This window comes from Rhipicephalus sanguineus, chromosome 3 (genome assembly GCF_013339695.2).
Source record: "Rhipicephalus sanguineus isolate Rsan-2018 chromosome 3, BIME_Rsan_1.4, whole genome shotgun sequence".
NCBI lineage: Eukaryota > Metazoa > Arthropoda > Arachnida > Ixodida > Ixodidae > Rhipicephalus > Rhipicephalus sanguineus.
The window spans coordinates 184,408,800-184,434,106 of record NC_051178.1 but is presented as its reverse complement, the minus strand read 5'-3'; the positions used below and the strand labels follow the sequence as shown (position 1 = coordinate 184,434,106).

The 25,307-nt window shown below is 46.5% G+C and overlaps 1 pseudogene; it reads left to right on the top strand.

Annotated features, from left to right (window-relative positions):
* LOC119387816 (calcitonin gene-related peptide type 1 receptor-like) overlaps positions 1 to 25,307 on the top strand; it is a 38,968-nt pseudogene that overhangs the window by 9,857 nt on the left and 3,804 nt on the right.

Sequence of the window (25,307 nt, the reverse complement as noted above, 5' to 3'; positions counted from 1 at the left end):
GTCAGTGACCTTTCACGCACACTTCTCAAAGCTGAAGCATTCCAGCATGAGAAGAGAGTACTGATGATTGTTACAGGCCATGTACTCACCCAGCATCAAACATGATTCGTGTGTTGACAACTTGATATCAAGGTATTTTTCATATTGTTATGTTATACAAAATATGATGGCGGTATTTATGGGCCCCAGATACTTCGCATAGCATCACAAAAAACTCACAAAAGATATTGATAAGATGGAACAGCATACGAAACATGGGAATGTTACACATTTTTGATAAGTTCCGTAGATGAATAAAAGAAAGCATTGAAGAAGTGAAGGTGCACGAAGGGCCTCGCAAACTTCTGTAAACGTGTCAATGTGTTCAAAACATTAAAAGATAACAAACACGTTTCAAAGTTGTTAGTGTTCAGTTTATATGTAACTATTTTTATTACGGTTAGTTAACTCTTTGTAAACGCGATGCCTTTCGATTTTCTCTATTTTTATATGCTGTTTTCTCAGGAAGTGCATTCCTGAGTACAATTTTGGAACATCGTGATCCACAGAAGAAAATTGTACCGTACTGTCGCAATTAACGAGACACACAAAAAGAAGTTACTCATTTCAACTTTCTTTCTTCGTCGCATGCTTTCTGGAGCAGAACTTATGCAAGGTGCTGTACACCCTTTCACGCTATTTCCGGTTGTGCCAGTACGCTTGGATGTTCTGCGAAGGCTTCTACCTGCATAGGCTCATCACATCGGCCTTCGCTGAGCAAAAATCACTGCTCGTCTTTTATGTCATCGGTTGGGGTAAGAAACTATTCAACATTTACTTTGATTCCTTGCGTTCGCCAAGACTTCAAAGCGTTTAAAGATAACAGGTTCTACTTGTTCAGAAAAGATATGCCGCATATATTGGGAAGATGCTAAGCTATTGCCTTTCGTTCGGTAGAGTGCAGTAGGAATATCTGCTAGTAAGCAGTCTTATACTGGACATATGCGAAACTATGCAGGAGTTCGTTCTCGAAGACTTAATGTTGAGGAAGACGAGGTAGCACCATTGCGTTTATCATTAACTTCAGTTCCAGATCATCGTAGGCGTATCAAATTGTTCTATAATGTTCTGTTTAGCAGAAAGTGTAAGCAAACTCACGTTCTGGCTGACAAAAAAATTCTCAGAGCACTCTTACTTCCTTCTTTTATTGCAAATAATAATAGAACTCCCTTCATCAAACGCTTTATTGTGCTGTTATGAAAAATTAACTTATACAAGAGTCTGTTCTTTCGAACCTTTGCATGTACAGTCTTTCTAACCTTGACTTTGTGACTTGAATTGGTAACCTATTTAGACGTTTGTGTGCTACTTCGTCACCTTTACTTTAAATTCAGCTGTCTCTATCCACTTTCTTTTATCTTAGAGTTGCTGCGGTATTAGTTTTTAACGCCGCATCTAGCATGCGCATTGTTTTACTTGTAGGGAAAAAAACGCTGCCACTCGCAAGCTGCAACGTCTTCGACCACAGGTCATTTTTTAGGTGATTTGTCACAAACAAAATCTGTTGACTGCTACATCCGCCATTGTGAAACAGCCCTTTTTTTAAATAAACGAATGTATCGCTGTGTTGTAAGTTCATCGGCAAATTCTGCCTTCTTGCCATGTTCGCGGTATTCGTGTAAATGCTTCAGACGGGCTCCGGGAAATGTATTCCGTGCTTTCTCCATGGGGTCTGGGGACTCCAAGCGCTTGCTCCACTTGCATCTATTACGCCAGCGGCACGGGCTTTATTAGACGGGTAACAATGATTTAGTTCTTGTGCGCCAGCTGTTGGCTCGGCAACCCGCGTGTAGTCACTGAAAAGGCGCGCCAAATGAATTCTTTCTTTGCATTCAGGTTGCCCCGCAATATTCGTCGCCATGAGCGCAGCACTACGGGCCCTACGGACCGGCCACCCGTAAGTTAATCACGTAACGTTGCAGCTCTGTGCCGCTGTTATATGCCTCGCTCATTGTTATGCATACTGGATGCAGTACATGTATGTATAGTTACGTAAATACTGTCTGTATATACGTATGTCGTTACGTGTATGTAGAAACCAATCTCGTTAGAGAAGCTCACGTTAACTGGGGGAAGGTACGTAAGAAAGAGAGAAAAACACCTAGACAGGTACGTTGCAGAAGATGAAGTTTCTAAATGCCGAGGTGGAGCATCAAAATAATTATTAAAGTATTTGCAAAATGGTAAACGGCCGGTTGGCATCAACAAAAGTGCGCAATCGACGAGCAGCGACGGGTCGCGTCGACTGTCTAGCCTCCTTCACTGCAAAAGTGATTGCTTGCTTTATGATTGAATGTCCAACAATTTTAAGGGAGTCTGAACCGTCATCCAATCACTCCAAGATAATGCGAACACGTGCTGAGCACCACACCGGCTCAGGAGCTTAGGTGCATCGAATTTTGCGCTACGTGAAACGTAGAAGTCCCTTTTCAAAAACATTAACAAAGTATAGGGTCATCACGAGTAAATAAGGTATGCGTCTGTTTCGTGCGACGCATTTGCCTAATATGTTCGTCTGTATATTGGTATTGCGGAATTACGTAAATAACATGTAACCGGTCCATCCTGCGTGGCATGCATATCGCCAATACTAGGTTATATATCTCGTGGTGAACATATATCGTTGATCTCATTTAGGGACATAGATTGCCTGTGTATAGCTTCGTCACAAAGCTATAGCGGATCAACAATAAAGAGCTCGTCGTAAGAGGCCAAATCTCATTCGTAATCAAAATCGTTACATAAGTACGATTGTGCTATACAAGTACATACGAGTAATCTAGGAGCATTAATTGAGGAACACCGAATGAAGCAGCGTCAACAAAAATATTACGCGAAAGACATGACGAGCTGCGTCTTTTTTTTCTTTTTTGTTATTTCCTTCCACCAGCAGGAGAACGCTTATATTTTTTATGCTATCATACTGAGTTGGTATTGGTAATATGGGCAAAGCAATTCAATGTGGCCTGCAGCATAGTATAATTTATATTTTACGCACGTACTAAAAGCCGGATACGACCTTGAGATTAGCCGTGGTGGGGGACTTCGGGCTCATTTTAACCATCTGGGGTTCTTTAGCGCCCACACAGTGCCAGGCGCACGGTTGGTTGTGCCTTTCGGTGGCCCGGATGTGGTCGCGCAGACTCCTTTGTTGCAGCTCAAAGTCACTGACGCTAAGCCACCACGATAAGTTCTCGATAGCCAACGTAATGAAGCGCTACCGCGTGACAGGTTTACTTGACAGATCAAGACACGACAAGTTGATTCTGTAATAGATGCCGTGGTGTTTTTGCTTCAGCCGTTTGTGGACGAAATGATCATCGAAAAAAGTTCGGCCTGCAGTATACATAAATGCCATGTTTCCCTACGCTAGTGTCCATGCCGGCATCAAACTTCTTCCATAACAAATTCCTTCCAACTAGAGCTCCACTTTCTCTTATTCTGTGTGTACCATTGCGTCAGTGTTATTCAAAGGAATTGTAGATACAAAAATCCCTGTATTTCATAACGTAAAACGACTATGGGGTTTCTAATGTGCGTTCCTATCAATATTTACGTGGGCCATGAACATGCATATTCCTTCTCTTTCAAAACTCGTGTACTTACGTAAACTGTGCATGTGATTGAGCGGAGTTGCTTCGAGGCAGCCTTCATATATTCATGTGATATGGTCTATACCTTCATCTTTTTAAATAACTGTGTTGTGTCCGTTTCGCATCCGTACAGAAAATCGTCGAGGTAAGTACCCAGAGACAAAAATTTCAGCGTATATGGTCTGGCTTCTTCACTGTGCTGTGCTCTATCTGCTTGTTGCTGCGCTTGTGCTCGTGTTGCTGGTGTTTGTGAAATGGACGTTGGACGATGCATTTAGTCATGCAGCTTGCAGCTAAGCCAACGTTCATGCATTCAGCTAAGCCAACGTTCATGCATTCCGGTAATACCTAGCTTAATCCTCAGAATTAAGCTCAATAAAAACTTGTGGCCTTATTTGACTCAATTCATTGCTTTAAGGACACTCAAGACACGCTTCTGATGTATTGTAGATGCCTAACACTTTCAGTCTAAGATTTTTTTGAGTGCCCACTGCTAACACTCTTTTGTTTCAATGTACTTCGTGGATTATTTGCAATAATAAAACTATAATGTTCATCAATTACTATAATTATGAACAAATATTAACAATGCAACTTGTTTAGTTCACAAGGCAAACTGGGAAAGCTTACTACGCATCTCGTATAACGCATCAAACAAGGAAAGTTCCGCAATTATTGGCGATGCTTCTTTTAAGGCAGGAAATGTGAGAGTATGGCAAGCTGCTGTAGGTCTGAGAACGCGTGCATATGCTTGATTTTTAAAGGTACTTAGGCAGCCTGGTAAAGAATGCCAGACGTTCGAATTATTCCAGAATCCCTCTACTCTATGGCGTCCTTCGTACGTCCAGCGTTTGAATTTGTGTGTTCGCGTGTGCGTGTGTGTATATGTGTGTGTGTGTGTGTTCCAGATCAATTAGGAAATTAATCTCGAATCTACCCATCTTTTGGAATATGTTTCTTGCTACACACCTGTTACGATTATTCTATTAATCTGCTTTGAGAAATTGGTATTCCAGGCGCAGTATTCAGTAACGATTTAGTTTCCGCGGAGCTTGCTTTGCTAGCACGTGATTGTCCGCCGCTGGTGTGATGCCATCGTCATGCCCAATACACCACTTTGAGCACAAATTCATCAGTAAGCAACCTATAACCTTCCATGGAACCAAACTGATTTCTCTACAGAGCTTCTTTTTGCGGGAATGCTTGTACTGCGTGCCCTTGACTGGCTACCGGCTGGCTTTTCTATGCGCTGGCATTAGCCTTGCATCTCTGCTATCTATATCACCCGTTGTAGGCCGGCTTTGTAGATGCATTGATGTACTATAGAAGCTGTCTCAGCACATCGAGCTTACTTTCTGTTCTTGTTGCAGTTGCTGGATGGACAACATAGAGGGATACAACTGGATTACGCTGGCTCCGGGTCTTTTCTGTCTATTTGTAAGTCCTGTTTTGGCATTTCACCCCTCAGTGATCCGTGCCAACTGCGTACGAGATGATTTAAAAGGCGTCTCTCACATCAGTACTATCGGCCTTTGCAAAAGGAAAAAAAGAAGAAAAAAAAACGAAAGTGAGCGAAATCTGGAACTGCCCTTGATACATCTTAAGTACAGTTTTCAAAAGCTTCAGAATGGTCATTCGCTTTTTCCGTAGAATATGTGTTGCCCGCTGTTCGTCTATAGTGCAGGTGTCTCACACACGTGGACCGCACATACTGTCGTCGTCCTATACATTTTTTTCTTTTTTAGGAGCGAAGCTCCTTAGGCTCGCACCCCGCCGTCACCGTCGAAGCTCCCTTCTCTTAAGCATCGCTTTAGGTTGCAGTGGCCGGTGATTTAAGAGGAAATGTTTAGGCCTTGAGTGGTTCGGTTCTAGAGCACCAGAAATTCGAGGTTAAAAGAAATTAGCTCTGTCCACAACTGGTTATACTGGCCGTCACTTTCTGGTTACTGGTCTTCACTTTCACCACTTATATCGTGGGTTGTGAAATGACAACCATCATTCTAGCGCACTACGGGCGCTTTGCCGAAGGCAGTAGCTGACTCTCTCTCCACCCGGCGCCGGCGCAAGAGGACAATGAAACGCTGCGCGCGGCGTTCCGTCGCCGCCGTCGAAGCTCCCCGCCGCATCACCGCTCGCACCCCTCTCCCTGCGCTATGCGCGCCACACACTCACTCGCTCAGTCCTTCCCGCTACCGAGCGCAGCAGACGTTCTCCCCACCCCACCACCTTCATGAAAGCCAGCAGCGAGATCAGGGGCGTAGTCGTGTGTGTCCCATTTCTAAGGACCTTCGCTCATCGGTTGTATTCGTACACAGAAAAACTGCTAGCTTTTAACATGAAAGTGTTTTATGCCGGGGTCCACCAAGAATTCAGTGACGTATTTCCGTCACGGAAATAAAGTCGAAAATGCACACAATCAGACGGCAAAGAAAAAGTTCCATCAACGGGAGTCGAACCCAAGACCTCTCGGTCGCGACAACAGATTCCAGGCATGCTATCCACTGCGCCTGTGTCACACACTCTGGTGTCCTTACAAACGCGCCTTTTATACCTCACACTATCCTCTCCGGTGCTCTTGGTCGGCGGGGCGGTGTCACCGTCTGGGAACGGTAAAATGAGGTAATGCATTATGACCGCAGCCTCCGCGATCAGCCCCTGCAACGCGTCGTTGCTGCGCGTGCGTCCCATTTGGCGCGTTTCCGATAGGAGAAGTGCAATTTTGTGAGCGCCTTAACACACCACGAGGTGGCGACCTTAGCCAAAGCCTCGGCCTCGCCACATAGCATCCATCCATATTAAAAATATCTCTGCGACGCGCGCCTGCGTCGCGTGGCTTCGCCCCGCGAAAAATCGCTACCGGAGAGGGTCGACCCCACGCGCGTTGCGTCTCCCTCTAGTCCCGCCTTGCCGTATTCCCAAATTCTGCGTCCAGTCAGCGACGCTGTTCTGGCTGTCACACCGCTTCCTCTGATTACGCTCCCACCCTTAACTACTACAGCTACCACAAAGGTTTGCTTAATCGTTGATTATGGGCGTTAGTCATCTGGTTGCAGATGTGCCACCAAGCGTCAACATGGGTGCATCCACGTTAAACGGCGCTATAGCTGCCAAACACCAATAGGCATTGTGAAAGCTCTCTTATATCAATTTACTGTAAACATTCAACTAATTTTGTGAATGCATGGATGAAAGAACTTTATTGTTTGTCCGGCAGATTAACGGCGAGACCCGTTTTACTTTCGTGTTATACCAATTCCTATGACGGAGGGATCAACCATGTCTTTTTGTTTTTCTTTTTAGTATGTAGGTTCATCAGCGTTCAACTTTGCTAAATAGTAGTCGCACTATTTTCTCGCCTATCGCGACTATAATAACGCTTTGTTAGGGTAAGCTACACAGACATGACTGGTCTCAAGGATTTTTTCGTGAGGCACTACATACGGCCATGCGTTGAAACATAAGCGTGGAACGAAAACTATATTTCAGAATTCCCGTCCAGATTATCGCCATTCTGAAGGTCCGCATCGATATGTTTCTCGAACCCTGACGTCAAATCACCTTCAGAAAAATCCCGTATGTAAGTTATGGGCTATGTGAGATATGGCAGATATTAGATATGTGGATATGTGAGATACGGGATTCTTTGAAATGGCGACGTTAGCTGGTATTTTGTCCAACCCCCAAGCCCCCTGTTGCGGCATTAAATTTCGTGACTGCGGCCCGCTAGCTGAGGTGAGTGACACCCCTGGTCTAGTGGCACAAAAGCATTTATGCGGACGCTGATCCGGATACCAGCATATTCTAGATATTTGCGTTATCAAAAAACTATGGGAAGCTTTCAATATCGTCTATACTCTAAAGAAATTTCTCGCTGTTTGTAATCCCGTGTTTTAACTGCCTCACATACAATTCCACTCGAAGAGGTAGCAAGAACTTGCGCGTAACATGATGACAGTGCAGTTTGGAAGTGTTTGAAGCTTAATTTCCATAAACTCGGGTTACAAATGAAAGACTTATCTTGCACACTCACTCAAACTCGGTGATGAGACTCAAAGAGTTGCTTTTACCAAACGAAGCCGAACAGATTTTATTTTCTTTTAAAATTGACACCCACTGGAATAGCCTTCAGTGCTTCAGAGAAGATTCCTACTTATCAAATGCACACCGTTCACAGTTTATGCGGCCTAGCGTGTTTCAGTGACGCGACGGACAGACTAGAAAATTATGCACTAGCGCTTTTGCGGTGAAGTGTTTGTGAAGAGTGACAGGAAAGTCTGTAAGGGTTTTACAGCGAAAGCTGTTATGAGATCACAACAAGGACCGCTTTTGGCGCCGTAGTTGTCAGCCGCCGCCGGTGTCCGTAACCACTATCGCTCGAAATAAGGAAAAAAAAACGAAATAAGAAAAGAATTCCACGATGGAACAACGTTCAAACCTGAGCCCTCTGCGTGCGAGCCAAGTATTCAACCCCAGAGCCATGCCGGTGCTTGAAAGTGCTTTGCAAAAAGACCGCATACAGGCTTCATGTCGGGAAGGAACCACATTACCATATGTAGTGTAGCGTGGTAGAAGAGTAAAACAGCAACCGAGCGTCACACAACACGAATTCTCTGAGCAGGCTTCATACAATGCGAATTGCGCAGCCAGTGGGTTGTTGAATGCTTCCAACCCATTACAAAGGGCTCTGCCATAATTCTTCATCGTCATCAGCCACAGCATCAACAAAGTGCACATAATGCCTTACAGGTGTTTAGCAGGTACCACGGTTCTCCGCAGAATGGCGAAAAATTGCATAGTGGATGCTTCGCTACTTCACAAAAATTATGACGATTTATAGCGTAGTGGGTTCCTCGCAAGTGCACTGCTATAGGTTACCAAGGAAGCCCATAAGGCTCCCATGATCCATTTCCTCAGGGTCTCAATAAAGTTAATTCCCTCTCTCTCGCTATCTCTTTCTCACGTTAGCGTATGTTATAGAGCGTGGTGGGAGAGTGAAATAACGACTGGGCGTCACACAATGCGAATTACGAAACTAGTGGGTCCTTTAAAACTTCCAACCCATTACAAAAGGTTCCGTCATAATTCTTCATCGTCATCAGCTGTCGCATCAAGAAACTGTACATAATGCCTTACAGACGGTACCTCGCTTCTCCGCAGAATGACGAGTAATGGCATGGTGGGTGCTTCCCAACTACACAAAAATTATGATTTGTGGCGTAGTGGGTACGTTGCTAGTGTACTTGTATTAGTACCCACAAGTTAGTTTATAACGGAGTCCAGAAATGCCGCTCGTCAAGCTTTCGCTGTGACTGTGCTGCGGTTTCAGCGCAGGCCTGGCGTTTTTTCTTCAAACCATTGCGTACAAGCCTTCTTCACAAAGAAGTGGTTTAAGTGCACATCCACAAAGAGAGAGATAGAGAAGCAAGGAAAGACAAGGAGCTTAACCAGACGCTCGTCCGGTTTGCTACCCTGCACTGGGCGAAGGGATAAGGGGGCCAATAGAGAGACAGAAAAAAAAGACAGAGTGACCGAATCACAAGCACACATGGGGGAGCACACGAAACTGCCAATAATCAATCTTGAACATTTTCAGAAGCATCGCTGTACGCGTTTCTTTTCTCGTCCGATGGAATCTGATATCTTCCTTGCGTTATAAGTGTTGAGAACTCGTTAAACAGTCAATATTGCTTGAGGCTACGTTCCGACAAGCGGACTTGTCTTTGCCGAGCCGTAACTGAAGAGGAAAAGCCATCTCGTCGAAACGATTGCTCCAGCGACGTTCCTTGTTCAATGATTTCTCAGACTTTCAAGCCTCTATATTTCCCTAAACTTTTGTCCTTCTTGGATTCCTTGAGTTAAAGTCATTATCAAGGTGCATATAATACATTGTTCTCACATCTTTACGCTGCAAAACTGCCTGTAAATATAGCAGGTTATTGGTTTCGGCGAGGCGGCAGTCACAGTAATGTGTGCCTGCAAAGACACGCCATATTTTTTGTTTTTTTAAGTAAGCATTTGTTGTTTACAGTAAGGGAATAGTTCCACTGAGGGCTGAGCAACTTGAAAAATCACGAAATATAGGAGGTAAAAAATGGCTGCAGAGTCCGCAAGCACACGCGCAATAAAGGGTGCAGATGTATGAAATTAAAAGGATAAGGTGGGATCATTTATTACCCTAAGGGGCGTAAAATACTCTGGTTCCTGACACTATAAGTGCGTCGTAAAGAAAGTGGCCTGGGCTGCACGCAGTTTATTATTCATCTCTGAACGCAAGGTCGCAGTGTCGACGGCCTTCACGAACAACACCCACTGAACCAACCTCGCGCATATTGACCGTCTCCTCGTCAACAATTCATCATATAGAGAATGGAGTTTTTCGCGCGCCGCTGAATCACCACTAAGGTCAATTACAAAGTGAAGCCTCCTTCCGTAGCGCCAGTAATAATGAACTGTATACGGGGAACCAGATATGAACCACGCCGTTATATTGGGTGGTCTTTAAGGGGTTATTCGTGACTGTCATGTGAAAGAATCACGAATATTATTCACGCAGTATCTTTTTCATTCCACCGGGCACTTCGCAAAAATACAGATTCACATGTACGGAATATTAGAAAAAACAATCTTCAAAATATAAGCCAATCTTAGCGAATGATTCATCAAATACAGCGAATGTGTATCAGGCAGTTGTCACATTTTTCGTAAAAGTGTAATAGGTGGGTCAAAAATATTAAAGGACCCTGGTAATGAGGGCACAGAAGTACTGTGGGTTTCTCCGATAGCATTACTATGTTTAGAGCATATACTCTACTATGACAGTAATTATGAACGGAAGTCTCAATGTAAAAGTGACCTGTTGTATGTAACGTCAAGAATAGCAACGACTATACAAACACAGTATGTAAGTTTCGCAATTCCGTACTAACACATTGTAATATATCACACTGTTCGTCCATAAGCATACGCATTTTAAAGGCAACACGAGAAGTAACAGGTCTGTTCACATACTTGAAATCGTCGCATATACGCACACAAGTGTGGGAAAGTGTTGGCGCGGGATCACTGGGAACTACAGCTGACCGTTTCGTATTTAAATACCCATAAAGGGCAAGCTTTATTGTACACGTAACTTGTACACAAACAAAGAAAAGAAGCAGAAACAGTATATGCGTTTCACATATGAACGCTAAAACTCTTAATTTATCTCTATGAAAAAGCACACAAATTAAAGAAACAATAACCTGAATCAAATTGTTCACATATTGAATAATGTCACGTATAACACATGCAACAGTGGGAGGTCTGTTACTGCGGGACCACTGAAAACTCCAGCTGTCCCGTCCCTAGTTCAAAGAAACGTGTGTGTCATCGTCGAAAAAAAAAAAAAAGCTTCTCCAGTGTTTTTCCAGCTACTCATCGAGGTAATTCAACGAAAAAAGGTCATCTAGCTATTCGTTCCATTACAAAGAGTTGCGTGGCTCAATCTCGGCGTTAATATTGATAGTCGCGGTACTCTAAAGTTGAACTGGTACGACGCGTCGCGAGCAAGAACATTCTGGCTTGCCGGTAAAAAAAACCCGCATAGAGAGCTTATGGAATGCATGAGCGTTGTGTGCGCGCCGTAACCTTTGTTCAATGATTATCGTTTCAGGGACGAAGCTCCTTAAAGCGGCACCCGTTCGTCCCCGTCGTAGTGCGTAACCAGTCTTAACGCTAGTACCAGATCTTGACCTCCAAGGTGGTGCCGGTGGGAGATTTCTCCTGTGCGTTGTTGAACAATAAAAATTCGCAGCGTGCGCGTTAACTAAAAGCCGAATTCTTCTGTCTCTCATTCCCCATTAGCAGCCATTGGCATGTTCCAGTAGGAAACGTTAGTAAAAGTAGAAGTGTAAGTCTTAGCTAAAAGCCGACTTCTTCTGTCTCTCATTAGCATTAGCAGCCATTGTTTACCTCCAAGGTAGTGCCTGCTGAGATTTCTCCTGTGCGTGATTAAACAATAAAAATTTTGTTCAAAACGCCGTTGATTGATGAAATAAACCAACGAAAGACGCCAGATGTTTTCTAAAAGCAAAACGAAAAGACGCCAGATGTTTCTAAAGCAAAACGAAAAGACGCCAGCTGCTTAACGAAAGACGCCAGATGTTTCTCCTCTCCTGCGGTCCCCCCCCCCCCCCCCTTATCTTGCCTCGCGGCGCAGCGGCGCCGACGCGGGCAGCGTCGCGAGGCAGCGTCTTGATTGAAAAAACCGACCACTCGCGCTTTTTCTTTCTTTATTGCCTATGTACACACGTACAGCAGTCAAAACAAATGTATACCGTACAAAGAACAAAAAAGTAAAAATAAAAAAATATAATAAAATATACAGTTTGCAAGCTTCTTAAAAACCGACCGCTCGCGCTGCACAACCGTTCACTGACCACCCCGTATATATAGGCACTGGATTTTGACCTCCAAGGTAGTGCGTGTGTGCGATTTCTCCTGTGCGTGATTAAACAATGAAAATTCACAGCGTACATGTAAAATTAAAGTGAGCTGCAAGTCGTCATAACTCTCATCGAGCCTTTAGTATAAACGCGCCCGATCTCACGTCGGTGATTATGTACTGGGCAGAATTCACGGAAGATTCACCTCCGCAGCTTCGCCCACCCATCATCATTCACTCCGTGAATATGCTGCGATTTTTTTTTTATGTAAGCTAAGTTTCTACCGGCAAGTACTTGTTGCGCTTTAACTGTTTTCTCTATTTTCTTGCAGGCAAACTTCGTCTTCCTCTGCAACATCATTCGCGTCCTCGTCACCAAGCTCAGAAGCACTCACGCCAGCGAACCTAGCCAGTTTCGGTAAGTAATTCTAAAGCGCTCACAACGCGGTTGAACACTTAGAAATAAGGAAATACAAAACGCTATATGGAAATGATTAACAAGAACTTCCTGTTACGAAGTGTGCGCAACGGAACAGTTATAAGTTCACTGGGGAAAAGAAGTAATGGAAGACTTTTCCGAGAACCTGTACTCACAGAAAAATTCACTGTAGAAGTGCAAACGCAGAAAAAAATGCTAACAATGCGTTCCATTTATTAATCGATGCGTATCCAGTGCGGTTGCTTTCCCCAGGAAGTACTTAGTTGCGAGTAACTTTGTTTACATCGGTAAGTACTCACTTAGCCTAGCTGACTATACTTTTCCTATAGTAAACTCGCACAACGTCTTCCGCGAGCCTAATTTCGTTTTGTTTTCTTTCCCAGTAAGGTACCACAAACCCAGGGCTCTTCCTCAACGCCTACATCTAAATTTACTTACTTCTCGGGGAATTAACACTTTGTTCTTACACTGCCAAGACGCGAAAGCTCTTTGATTCTGAATAAACAGCGAGTGGGTACTGAGACGTCATCTCAGACCGGACACTTATTTGCATACGCATCGAAGACGACGGCTAAGGTTTACGTTCATGTGGGACCGCGGACCCCTACGCGCAGGAAGTAACCGTACACCCAAAAAGTACAGCGAACCGGCATCTTAGTTCCGGCTCGCGGAATCATAACCAGTACTTTTATGAAACTTAATAGCGTGGACTCGCCCCCGCTTGAGCAGTTTCAGTGGTCCGTTTGTACGCAAATATGCAGCGAATATCTCGCTCCTACCAGTGCACGCATAGGTGCCCCTTGAAATACCGCGTATAACTAGCGTAGCTCTCTGCGTAGTGCGGTGATTACATTCGTCGCACATGCTTAGTAAAGCTCGTAGAGGAGAGCCACTGAAACGATAACATGTGCTACATGCCGCACTAATCCAAACAAGGCAGATGTTTCGGAGAAGGTACAGGCCTGAAGAGATAAATCCTTGAGCAGGGGGTAACGCTGTAGCCAACGTTTAGAGAAGTGGCTATGTTGTTACCCTGAAGAAGACAAAGACCACTTGTCGAAAGGTGGACTCCAGCGACATACCCTGCTAAGGAATTTCTCATGCCGCACTTAATAACTCAGATTAAATTAAAGGTTATATGTCTCGTAACTAAACGTGTTTGCTTGACAAATAATTAAGGGGACTCCTAAATAATCAGCTTTACCAGATGAAAAAATTACACCATTTCCCGCTAAAGGGGACCATGAGGCGATGCGAAGTCGGAGCACTTGCACGATCGCGTTCCATTGGCGCTCGTGGGGCATGCTACCGTCCTCGCGTCATGGAACGCGAAGAAGAACGCTACGCGCGTCTTGTCTTCCCTCTAGCATGGCCGAGAGAGAGAGTGGTTCGAGAAAGAAGAAATGAAAAGGGGCGCTATTTTCTGCGTCCCGTCGTGGGGGCACGGCTCAGCGCCCGAGCCTGGCCGTTAATTCTCACAGGGCGAGCGGGGAACGCGGTCGACAGGCGTGCGAGAGGGGGGCAGCGTAGGAGAGGAGAGAGAGGGGGAGGGGACGCGCACGCGCTGGTGCTCATCGCGGCGTATCGCAGGAGAAAATTCCGGCATGTCTAGCCGTTGGTCTAGCCCGCGTTTCAGAGGAAGAGTGGAAAGGGGGAGGGGAGAGGGAAAGTGGAGAGGGCTATGGGAGAGGGAAAGTGGAGAGAGTGAAAGTGGGGAGGGGAATGGGGAGAGGGGAAGGGGAATGGGTGAGTGGAGAGGGGGGTGGGAGTGGGGTAGATTACAGGAGGAATGGTGAGGGTGAGTGGAGAGGAGGTGTGTGGAGAGGGTGTGCGCATGCGCAGTAAAGGTGGTCACGCCGCACACCACCACCGCCACCACCACCGGACTGAACTCCGCCATAAGATACTCGCATCTAAATGTGCGTTAGTAAGGAAGCTTTACGGGACTTAGGTTTCGACCAGGGCGCTGGCGTAGTCATGGGGCGTTGGGAGGGTTCAACCCCCATCCCACTCCAAAATTTTTCAATTTTACATGTGTGTATATACACGCACACGTACAAACGCACGCATTAACGCACATAAAATGTCATTGACCCCACCCCTCCCCTAAAAACGTTTCTGGCTACTCCCAGGCTACTTGCCTCAGGGCAGTCCCCATGTCAAAGCGTTGGCTCCAGCGACATATGTTGTTCAACCACTTCTCATCAATACCAAAGTCATTTTCGTTTCGTATAGGGCTGCTACACTGTGCACTCGCTACACTGTGCAGAGACGATCACTCGCAATTGCTCTCGCTCGCCTTGACAACAGACCGATGTCGCTAGCAACTATTCTCCGATGTCACCCGGAAAAGTAATCGAGAATGAAATCAACCAAGGCATTGTTAAAATTTCTAAGGCCAACAGACTTGCGCGAGCGGCTGTTGACTCATAATGATACCGGTTACCGCACAAGACTGCCGCTCTGCTCTGTGACATTATGTGTGTGTGTACTCTCCCTCTCTTCCTCTCTTTCTCTATTCTTCTTTAAATCTCCCCCATACCTTTCCTCTGTGCTGGGTAGCATACCGGTTATGCTAAACTGGTTATAACATCCCTGCCTTTCCTCTCTCTCTATGTTTTCCTTTCTTCTCATCAACACAACCGCCCATCTTCCTCTGAACTTCGTTTGGAAAGCTGTGCCTGGGTCTGTTAGTGGAACTGTAGTTAAAGACGTGACGGCACACTGGCTTCGGCAGCACTCGGAGATATCTGTATAACAAGCATGATTTCACTGTTTCCCGTTGTCAGCGCCGCCACGTTCCCGAGTTGAATCCGCTATATAATGATACATATTATATGACACCACACAGACAACACGGCACAACATAACGCGTTTTAATTCTAAGCATAACGCTTGCTAACCGACCACGTCAGGTCTGAGCTTAATGTCTATGCTGTCTTATTTCCTTACGTATCTCTGGAGCACATCAATGAAGCCGTATGCCATTGATGGGAAGCATTTTCCGAAACAAACAGGCGTCTTTTCGGTCGTTGTATCTGGCAAGATGCGTACGAGGTAAATTAGAAATATGCTTTTCACTGAGAACATTCTGAGATGGCAGCAATGTAACCCAGTTAAAAGTGCTTCATGGGACAGGAAATAAGAAAATGTAGCCAGGCCGCCCCCAGCGATTCCTGCGACTGGCCCGCGAAGTTACGCCGAAGCCGTCGTCAGACCCCAGGCCTTCGACGCGGCTGTGCCTCCTACATACGTCGACGTAGTCCCCAGGCCCCGACTGCTGCCCACAATGCACCCATATCAGCAGCCGCCTCGTCCATCCCGTTCTGCGACATGGATGGGACCCGCGAACCGCTGGCGCACTTCCGACAACCGCCCCATCTGTTTTGCGTGCGGTTGCGCCGGTCACGTCGCACGCTACTGCAGTCGCGTACAGCCGCCTCAGGTCGCGTCAACGCTCACCAGCCCATCAAGCCACCCTTATTATGACCAAGCGCCGCCTATGTCGCCGACGTCCCGCCCTGCACCATCTACCCGCCGTTCACCGTCTCCACGACGTCGCTCACTGTCGCCGATGCGGCCACGTCCGGTCTCACGCGACCAGGAAAACTAGTCGTCGCAGTCCACGAGGCAAGGGCTGCGACGCTATCGAACTGCGAAAGCCCTCAGCGAAGCCCCTCGAACGTGATAGACGTGTTTGTGGACGGTGTTCGCGCATCTGCCCTGATCGACACTGGAGCCGCCGTATCCGTTATGGACGCCAAATTTAGCCGATTACTGCGGAAAGTGACGACGCCGCTTTCTGGGCTCTCCCTCCGTACAGCCAACGCCCAAAGTATTAACCCTACAGCGGTGTGCACAGCCCGCGTCATTATTCAAGATGCTCTGTACGCCGTCGAATTGATCATAATTCCTGCCTGCTCTCACGACGTCATCCTAGGATGGGATTTTCTCTCCCGCCACGACGCCGTCATTCATTGCGCACCAGCCGAAATAGAGCTCTCATCATTCGCGGATTTGACGCCGGCAGACGGTCCGTCGGCTGCGCGCAAGGTCCTTGTCAAAGACGACACCAAGGTGCCTGCAAACTCGTCAACGGCGGTGTCAGTGTACTGCGCCAGTCTCTCCGACGCCGTTGCACTTCTCTCACCATCTGACCGTGTTTGCACGAGAAAAGGCTTGCTGGTGCCTTTCGCGACCGTGCAAGTCACTCAGGGCAGCACGTCAATTTTTGTTATCAACCCATCTCAGTACAGTGTTATGTTGCTGCGAGGGGAATGTCTCGGCAGCCTGGAACCCCTCGAAGACGCACAAGTCATGGACGAACCAGAAGAAATGCACTGCCACAGTTCCAGTACGCTCGGCGCTGTTTCGACGTCTGGTTCATCACCCGCTGATGTATTTGGTTCCTCCATTGCTGACGACCTTACGCCGGTCCAGCGTTCCCAGCTTCTGGGCCTGTTGGAAGAATTTCGCTCTTCTTTCGATGTCGCTCAAACTTCTCTCGGCCGCACGTCCGCCGTTACGCATCGCATCGACACTGGCGCCCAGCCGCCACTGCGGCAACGTCCATATCGCGTATCTCCCACAGAACGCCGTGTAATCAACGAGCAAGTTGACGACATGCTTCGACGCGACGTTATTCGACCTTCTAACAGCCCCTGGGCGTCTCCTGTCGTTCTTGTTGCGAAGAAGGACGGTTCCGTGCGGTTCTGTGTGGACTACCGACGACTCAACAAGATCACTCGTAAGGACGTGTATCCACTACCGCGAATAGACGACGCGATTGACAGCCTGCAAGGAGCCGAATTCTTTTCATCTCTCGATTTGCGCTCAGGGTACTGGCAAGTACCTATGGCTGACGACGCTCGACCGAAGACCGCCTTTGTCACGCCCGACGGCTTGTACGAATTCAACGTCATGCCATTTGGGCTGTGTAATGCGCCCGCGACCTTTGAGCGCATGATGGATACCGTTCTGCGCAACCTGAAATGGCACACATGTTTGTGCTACCTCGACGACGTCGTTGTTTTCGCTCCGGACTTCTCCACGCATCTTCAACGCCTGCGGCATGTTTTGACACGTTTGAGCGACGCCGGTCTACAACTGAATCTAAAAAAGTGCCGGTTTGCAGCACGGCAGCTGACCATACTCGGTTACGTCGTGTCCAAGGACGGCATTCTCCCTGATCCAGCCAAGCTTCGGGCCGTGACCGAGTTCCCCAAACCTACGTCCGTCAAAGAACTGCGCAGTTTCGTAGGATTGTGTTCCTACTTTCGGCGCTTCATTCGAAATTTTGCGACTATCATATCACCGCTGTCGAAGCTTCTCGGAAGTAACGGGCCCCTCAATTCGTGGTCGTCAGAGTGCGACGACGCTTTCGCGAAGCTCCGTCGTTTGTTGACGTCGCCTCCCATACTACGCCACTACGACCCTACGGCCCCTACAGAGGTACACACAGACGCCAGCGGTGTTGGCCTTGGCGCTGTCCTTGCGCAGCGCAAACCAGGGTTCCCTGAATATGTCGTGGCATATGCAAGTCGTACGCTCACCAAAGCCGAGACCAATTACACCGTCACCGAAAAGGAATGCCTGGCGATCATCTGGGCCCTTACGAAGTTCCGACCTTATTTGTATGGTCGCCCATTTGATGTCATCACCGACCACCATGCACTCTGCTGGTTGTCATCATTGAAGGATCCATCAGGCCGCCTCGCCCGCTGGGCACTTCGCCTGCAGGACTACGATATCCGCGTGCTGTACCGCAACGGACGCCAGCATGCTGACGCCGACGCACTCTCGCGCTCCCCCTTGCCTGACGACAATACCCAAAGCTCAATGTCTCACAATGCCGTTTCTTCCATCGACATTCACACTATTGCTACCGAACAGCGGAAGGATGAATGGATCGCTTCACTGATAGACTTGCTCACTGATCCATCGGCAACACCATCCACTCGCGCGTTGCGTCGTCAAGCCCACCATTTCGCCATTCGCGACGACCTCCTTCACCGACGCAATTACAACGCCGACGGCCGCCAGTGGCTACTAGTAATTCCCCGCAGTCTGCGTTCTGACATATGCGAATCGTTCCACGCTGATCCGCAGTGTGCGCACTCTGGTGTATCGAAAACATACCACCGCATTCGCCAACGGTACTTTTGGCGAGGCATGTACCGCTACGTGCAGAAGTTCGTTCGCTCCTGCATCGATTGTCAGCGCCGCAAAACTTCAACGCACCTGTCGCCGGTGGGTCTGCAACCTCTACCTTGCCCTGACCGACCGTTTGGGCGCGTTGGCATCGATTTGTATGGGCCACTTCCTCTGACGTCGGCTGGTAACCGCTGGGCTATCGTCGCTGTAGACCACCTTACGCGATACGCCGAAACTGCCGCCCTCCCAGCGGCTACAGCGCGCGATGTAGCCTCCTTCCTGCTCCGCCGGTTCATGCTGCGCCACGGTCCACCCCAGGAGCTGCTGAGCGATCGAGGCCGTGTCTTCCTGTCGGAAGTCGTCGAAGCCATCCTCAAAGAGTGCAACGTTGTTCACCGCAAAACTACTGCTTACCACCCGCAGACGAATGGGCTCACGGAACGCTTTAACCGCACGCTCGGCGACATGCTCTCGATGTACGTCGCCGCCGATCACACAAATTGGGATTCCATTCTGCCTTTCGTCACCTACGCCTACAATACCGCACCTCAAAGCACCACTGGTTTCTCACCATTTTTCTTATTGTATGGCAGGCACCCGTCGCACACCATCGACACAATCCTTCCATACAAGCCGGATCGATCTGAGTGTGCGCCTATTTCTGCCACAGCCAGACTTGCTGAGGAGTGTCGCGAGCTTGCCAGAACCTTTACTACGCATGACCAAGAGCGGCAGAAGAGCATCCGTGGTGAGACCAACACTTCTGCACCCACGTTCCTACCTGGAGCGCTCGTATGGCTCTCGGTCCCTACCATTGCAACTGGCCTCTCTTCCAAACTACAGCCCAAATACGAAGGCCCCTACCGTGTCGTCGAACGCACATCCCCGGTCAACTACCTGATTGAACCCATTGAACCATCTTCGGACATGCGCCGTCGAGGGCGCGACATTGTCAACGTGGAGCGCCTCAAGCCCTACCCATGACCCGCTCATAGTGACCAGCTGTTAGGTCGCCAGAGGACTCCCTTTTCGTACCCGGGGTAATTGTAGAGAAGCATTGGAACACTGTAATGGGCCGTCCTCTCGAGCACCTTCAAGTGGGTCGCCCTCTTCGCCTCTTCTCGGGGAGCACGCCCCTCGTGCTCGTGCTCGAGAGAGTCTGCGAGGTTGCGCTCCGTCGTGACTGTCGTCGCTGTGCATCGTCGCCGTCAATCGCGCCGTCAATAAACACCTTTACACAAGGAACACTTAACCATCTCACCCACCATTTCAAGCTAGCGCATTCATTCGGAGTTTAGGAGCAATCTTAAATTACTCCATCAATTCCCAGCATTCTCTTGTTTGAGTCGTGTAGTAGCTCAAACATGTGCATCGAAGGTTCTTAGGCCTTTTGCTTTCTTTGCGCAGAAAAGCCGTACGAGCGGTGCTGGTCTTGTTCCCGCTCTTTGGAATGCACTTCTAATGACGGTGTACAGAAGCCCAGCAAACTGTGGAGCCTGGGAGGTATATCAGTACATCAGCAAAGCATCGGATGGCCTACAGGTGAGACTTCATGTGTCTGTTTTTAGGCTACTTACAAAGCACCAAGTTCCTACTTGCCCACTTACAACTAACCAATGGCAATTTAAGCAATTATTCTTCAAACAGCTGCGAATTCTTCGCATTATCCCGCTGATCCTGTTCTGTGCGTCTTTTCGTATCACTATGTAAGCATCATGCTATAACCTAATCTTTTGTTCTAAATTTTTCTGCACTTTTTTCTTTCTCCAGTGCAGAGTGTAGCTAACCTTTCCATGCTTGATTACATGATTTAGGGACATTTAAAATGTAAGAAACATTTCTTTCTCGGTGTAGTTTGCAGCACTGTGTGGCGTTACGTTTTACACAAGGTTTACATTAAAAGAGCAGTGGCAACAAAAGTAACAAACTCTTTTCGCATATCTTGTCCCCGACAGCTAGCTTTATGATATACAATAATATTTTATCCGATTGTCCTTAGTTTAAGTTTTGGAATTGACTAAAGCTGCCATCGCCAGGCGTGAGCATGAGGCCTAACAAAGAAACAAATGATTGTAAGGTAGTTATTAATAAAGCAGTTACTTAGCTGAGCGAGGCACGTCCTTTTGTCGATATAATCCAACTCCAGAGAAAACCTTTGTTCTGCCACTTTCAATCCCTTCCTGTGCACTTATGTGTAAGAGTGAGCCTCTTATTAGTGCGTTTCAAAAAAGTGAAAACTTCAGTTTTTACCTGAGTGTACAGCAGAAAGTTACCAACGAGTTTACTTATTATGCAGACTTCTATATGACAAAGGTAGCAAAAAGACTCGATGTCTTCATCTCCTTGTGAGTTCGTGTGTTTCGTTCTGCTGCTACTGAGCTTTGTCTTCTGCGGTGATTACATGATAGAGGATATACATGATGGTACAGAGTGCGTTATTAATATAATATGCGAAACTTCCCCATCGTATCGCACTTCTCGTCTCATTATATAATCACAGAACGAATGAATACGTTGTCAAAACACCAAGGGATTTAGAAAGTTGTTAACGGCTTATCACAAAGCTGCATGTTAACGGCTTTGTGATAAGCAGTCTGACTCTCTATCGTGTACTTTGCACAAAGCTCATCCAAACTTCTGTGGTTTCTAGTTGCGAGAATTTCTTCTGACCGTCACATCCGTGAAGGACGTTAATCTGAACCCTCTATGCTCCGACGTAACTCAGTGACACCGGTCCGCAAATAATGCCTCTTGGCAACGATACAGCTGGAATTTAATAGGTGAATGTGGTTGACTGCCCGCTAAGCCTAATTGCTAACCCAAGTACAATGTACGCGGCTCTTACAGCACCACCTACATAGAGATGGACCTGCGTCAGCGTCATTGCGTAAGGCAATAGGGCAGACTGAGATTACCTAACGGGTGTCTGCGAGAAAGATGGTTGGAGCACCGAAGTAATTCCTTTTGTGAGGTGCCGCATTCTGTGCGGATGGTGCGTCAGTGCTCATTATATGCAACATCCGTTGTCAGCTGTCACATTGCCTTCAGCCACTTATCTGTAATTCTCGCGAAGGTTTAGGCGTTCGGCCTGCGCTAATACGGCAATAGGTAGTCATTCCGACAACCGGAAACCTTGGTATGACCATGAAGCGTGCTGCTTCATTAGAAATTCCACTTGTCCGTCATAAATATCGGATATATGTAATAGGATATGACAACTAACCGGACGGGGTATGAAAAAACAATTTCAATTTACGCACCAAGGGTATATTGGTTTGTGAGAGAAACTTCTGAAAATTCATGTCAACAAGTAAGCCAGACTTAACAATTGAGTTACGTGTAACGCATGTTAAGCGCGAAGGGCGTTAGTTAAGGCAGGTTCTGTCGAACAAAGAAACGAGCGCCTCGATCAGTCCCCTTTTTGCGTAATCACTATGAAGCGTAGACAGCTAGATTAAAGAGCGTATGCTTGGGCATGTTGGTAATTCATGTTTCAGTTTTTGAGCGCACAAAGGAACAAGGACGAAAAACGACGCTGATTAGAGCACTGTGTCCGCGTCGTTTTTCGTCCTTGTTCTTTTGTGCTCTCAAAAAGTGAAACAGCTAGATTACTCTTTTATAGAAATGAACATGCGTGTTCAATTTTTACGATGAAGTTATCTTGAATTCAGGTCTATACTGTCGCAGAGTTTGAAAGTGCTGATCACTAATCATGCGCGGAAAGCGTTGCACTTATGAAACCTGCAGTCTTTCAGTCGATACCCATAGCTGTGAAAATGAGGATTACTTCGCTACCATACGTGTGAATGCGTCGCTGTGAATGTGTCAAAGAGTAATGAATGAAGGACACGGCCCCGCAAGTGGCAGCCTACAGACAAAGATTGGATTGGATTTGATCTTATTGGATTTACAGCAAACGACAGAACTTGTCATTCGACGTAAATTCTTCGGCACTCATAATATATGGCAGGTGTTGTTCTTTCGGAACTAGGTACACACCATCATTAAGGAAGCAAAAGAAATCTCCATACATTCGATTGCACTGTGGAGCCACAAAATAATTCCCTATGTAAGTTCGTAGAGAGTGAGAGAGATAATCTTTAATGAAATTCCCGGGGATGTTAGCCTGGTTTACCGCCTTCCTTGCTATTCCAGGTGTCGGGTAATGATATATGATATACGTATACCATGATCACATACACACACAACTAGTGCATACAGTCACAAACACACATATATACACAGAAGAGTCATTCACAAACTCGTTAACTCGAGTGGTGTTAAAAAAAAACCAACTGCGCGTTTGTGCTGCGCATCGCACAACCGTTGTCTTGCCACGGGCCGAGAAGGTGCCGCAGCTCCAAGCTCAAGCCGCGTTGCAAATTAAGGGCTGTCTTCAGAACCTGTCATTCTGCGTCGTAACAGGAACAGTCGCAGACGACGTGTTTTAGGCTTTCCCGAGTATTACATTTAGTGCACGTGGGCGAGTCCGACTGCTTAATATTGCACTTGAAATATTTCGTATAGGCAACGTCGAGTCTCAGCCGGTAAATGCACGTTTCATCTTACCTGGTTAGTCCTTGTGGCATATAAAAGCACACGTCGGGTCTATTCTGTGCAGTGGTCCGTACTGGTTACTTACATCGCACCATATCGTTCGCTGCAGATTCCGCGCGAACGCAGGTACCAAAGTCTTTGAGTCTTTTCTTTAAAAAAGGACGTTGATTTTTTTCAGATGTCGCGTCATGTGCAGCTCTGGCAGCGGAGTCAGCACGAGCATTCCCTTCTGCGCCCAGTGAGCTGGTAGCCACTGCAGTACAACATCGTGGTGCAGTTCATGAGTATTATTGCCTAGGCGCCTGATGTCCAGGACTAGTTGATCTGACGTGCGCGGTGATTTCAGGCACTGCGGTGCGGCTCGTGAGTCGGATAACATCACCCAAGAATCGGGTCTCTTATCTTTGATATATACAAGCACTCTCCGCAGTGCGGCCAGCTCAGTGACAGCAGCGGAAGTACGTTGAGTGAGAGTGGCGGCGATGCTGACATTCGCCGACGGCATCCACACACCTACAGCAGATGATTCGTAGAGATTTCTGTCGTTGCTTACGGCTATAAACATGAGGATGAGGCTTCTTCCGTTTTAGAAAACGGTCGTCTAACTTGCAGGACACCGATTAATGGATTTGCCGAGCCACCCTTTAGCAGATATACTGATTAAAGAGAGAGGGGAGTGGGTCAGAGAGAGATAAAAAAAACAGAAGAGAATGTTTGATACAGAACGTCACTGATAAACTTTTGTCATATTGCTCAATCTGACTTTAAACCAACAGTGCGTAAGTTGTATTTGAACTTTTGAGACAGTTCTTTTATATTTTCTTATTGACAACCAATGCGACGATAACACATTGCCGATCCAATCTGCAGAGGGAGAACAGCATCGTGACAATATTGAGGGAATAAAAGTTTTTAGCAAAACTGCGATTCGGCCTAGTTGGAACAAGTTCATTTTGAAATACTTGCGCAGGCACACAAGGACAAAGAAGAGAGACACACTCTTCTTTGTCTCTCTTCTTTGTCCTTGTGTGCCTGCGCAAGTATTTCAAAATAAAAGTTTTTATAAGCAGCTGATAGTAATCATTCCGAATACAATAGTACATAACCAACTAATTTATCCAATTAAAGCTTTTCAACAAGCACTGTCGCGATCTGTACAGACGAACTGCCACTTTGGTACAAGCGTGCAATACAAACCATTTATCAAAGACGGCATTTACCAAGGACGACAGAAAAAATATTGAAGTTAAATCGAACGTCGTCGTTTTCTCTCTCTGTGAATAACAATATCAACGAACAACCCGTTCGTTGATGTTGTTATTCGTAAAGCTGCACATATTTCATCCTAGATATGTCGATGATTATCGTGCTTTCCCGCCTCTAAATTTCCGTGTTTTCTACATCATCAGATATTAGTAACGAGCACACAATTTATGCGTTATATGAGAGCAAAAATGTGAAAACTGCATCTGCACAAACCAACACACTGTGTTTGCAATGACTTCGGTTTGATCTCGACTCGTTCTTTTCTTTAAAATCTTTGCTGTGAGGCGTTAATCTGCAAGAAATCCGGCGAAGCTCTTTATTTCTACTTTTGAAATTTTAACATTAACTTGTTTCTTCATGTAATTATGAGTACGTAACACTGACATCTATCGTAGTGAGCTAAAGTGATCTTTCAGGTTGCTAGCATGCCTGTCAGCGTTGTACATAGCTTCTGGTTCTTGATAAACATAGGCTGTCATCGTGCAATCGTTTTCTTTGCTATGCAAGTTTAGTTAAACGTATTGAGCAATTCAGTTGTTTGAAGAACCTCCACGATACACGATTCGTAATAGAAATTTTGTACCAACTTTACATATTGTGTTTTATTATTGTTAAAGTAAAATACCATTTGTTGCGAAATTATAAGATCTCACTGCTATGACATAAAGAGCTGATTCTTAATTGTTCTAAACATAAAACTTAAGCTTATTTTGGGGAGCGGTGCACAGACAGCTTTAGCACATTTAAAAATCGCGGTCATCAGCGCTGTACCTTCTTCAAATGTTTCCTGGTCCCTCTGGTGCTCTTTGTAGACATTTATGTTGTCATAATTTCGCCT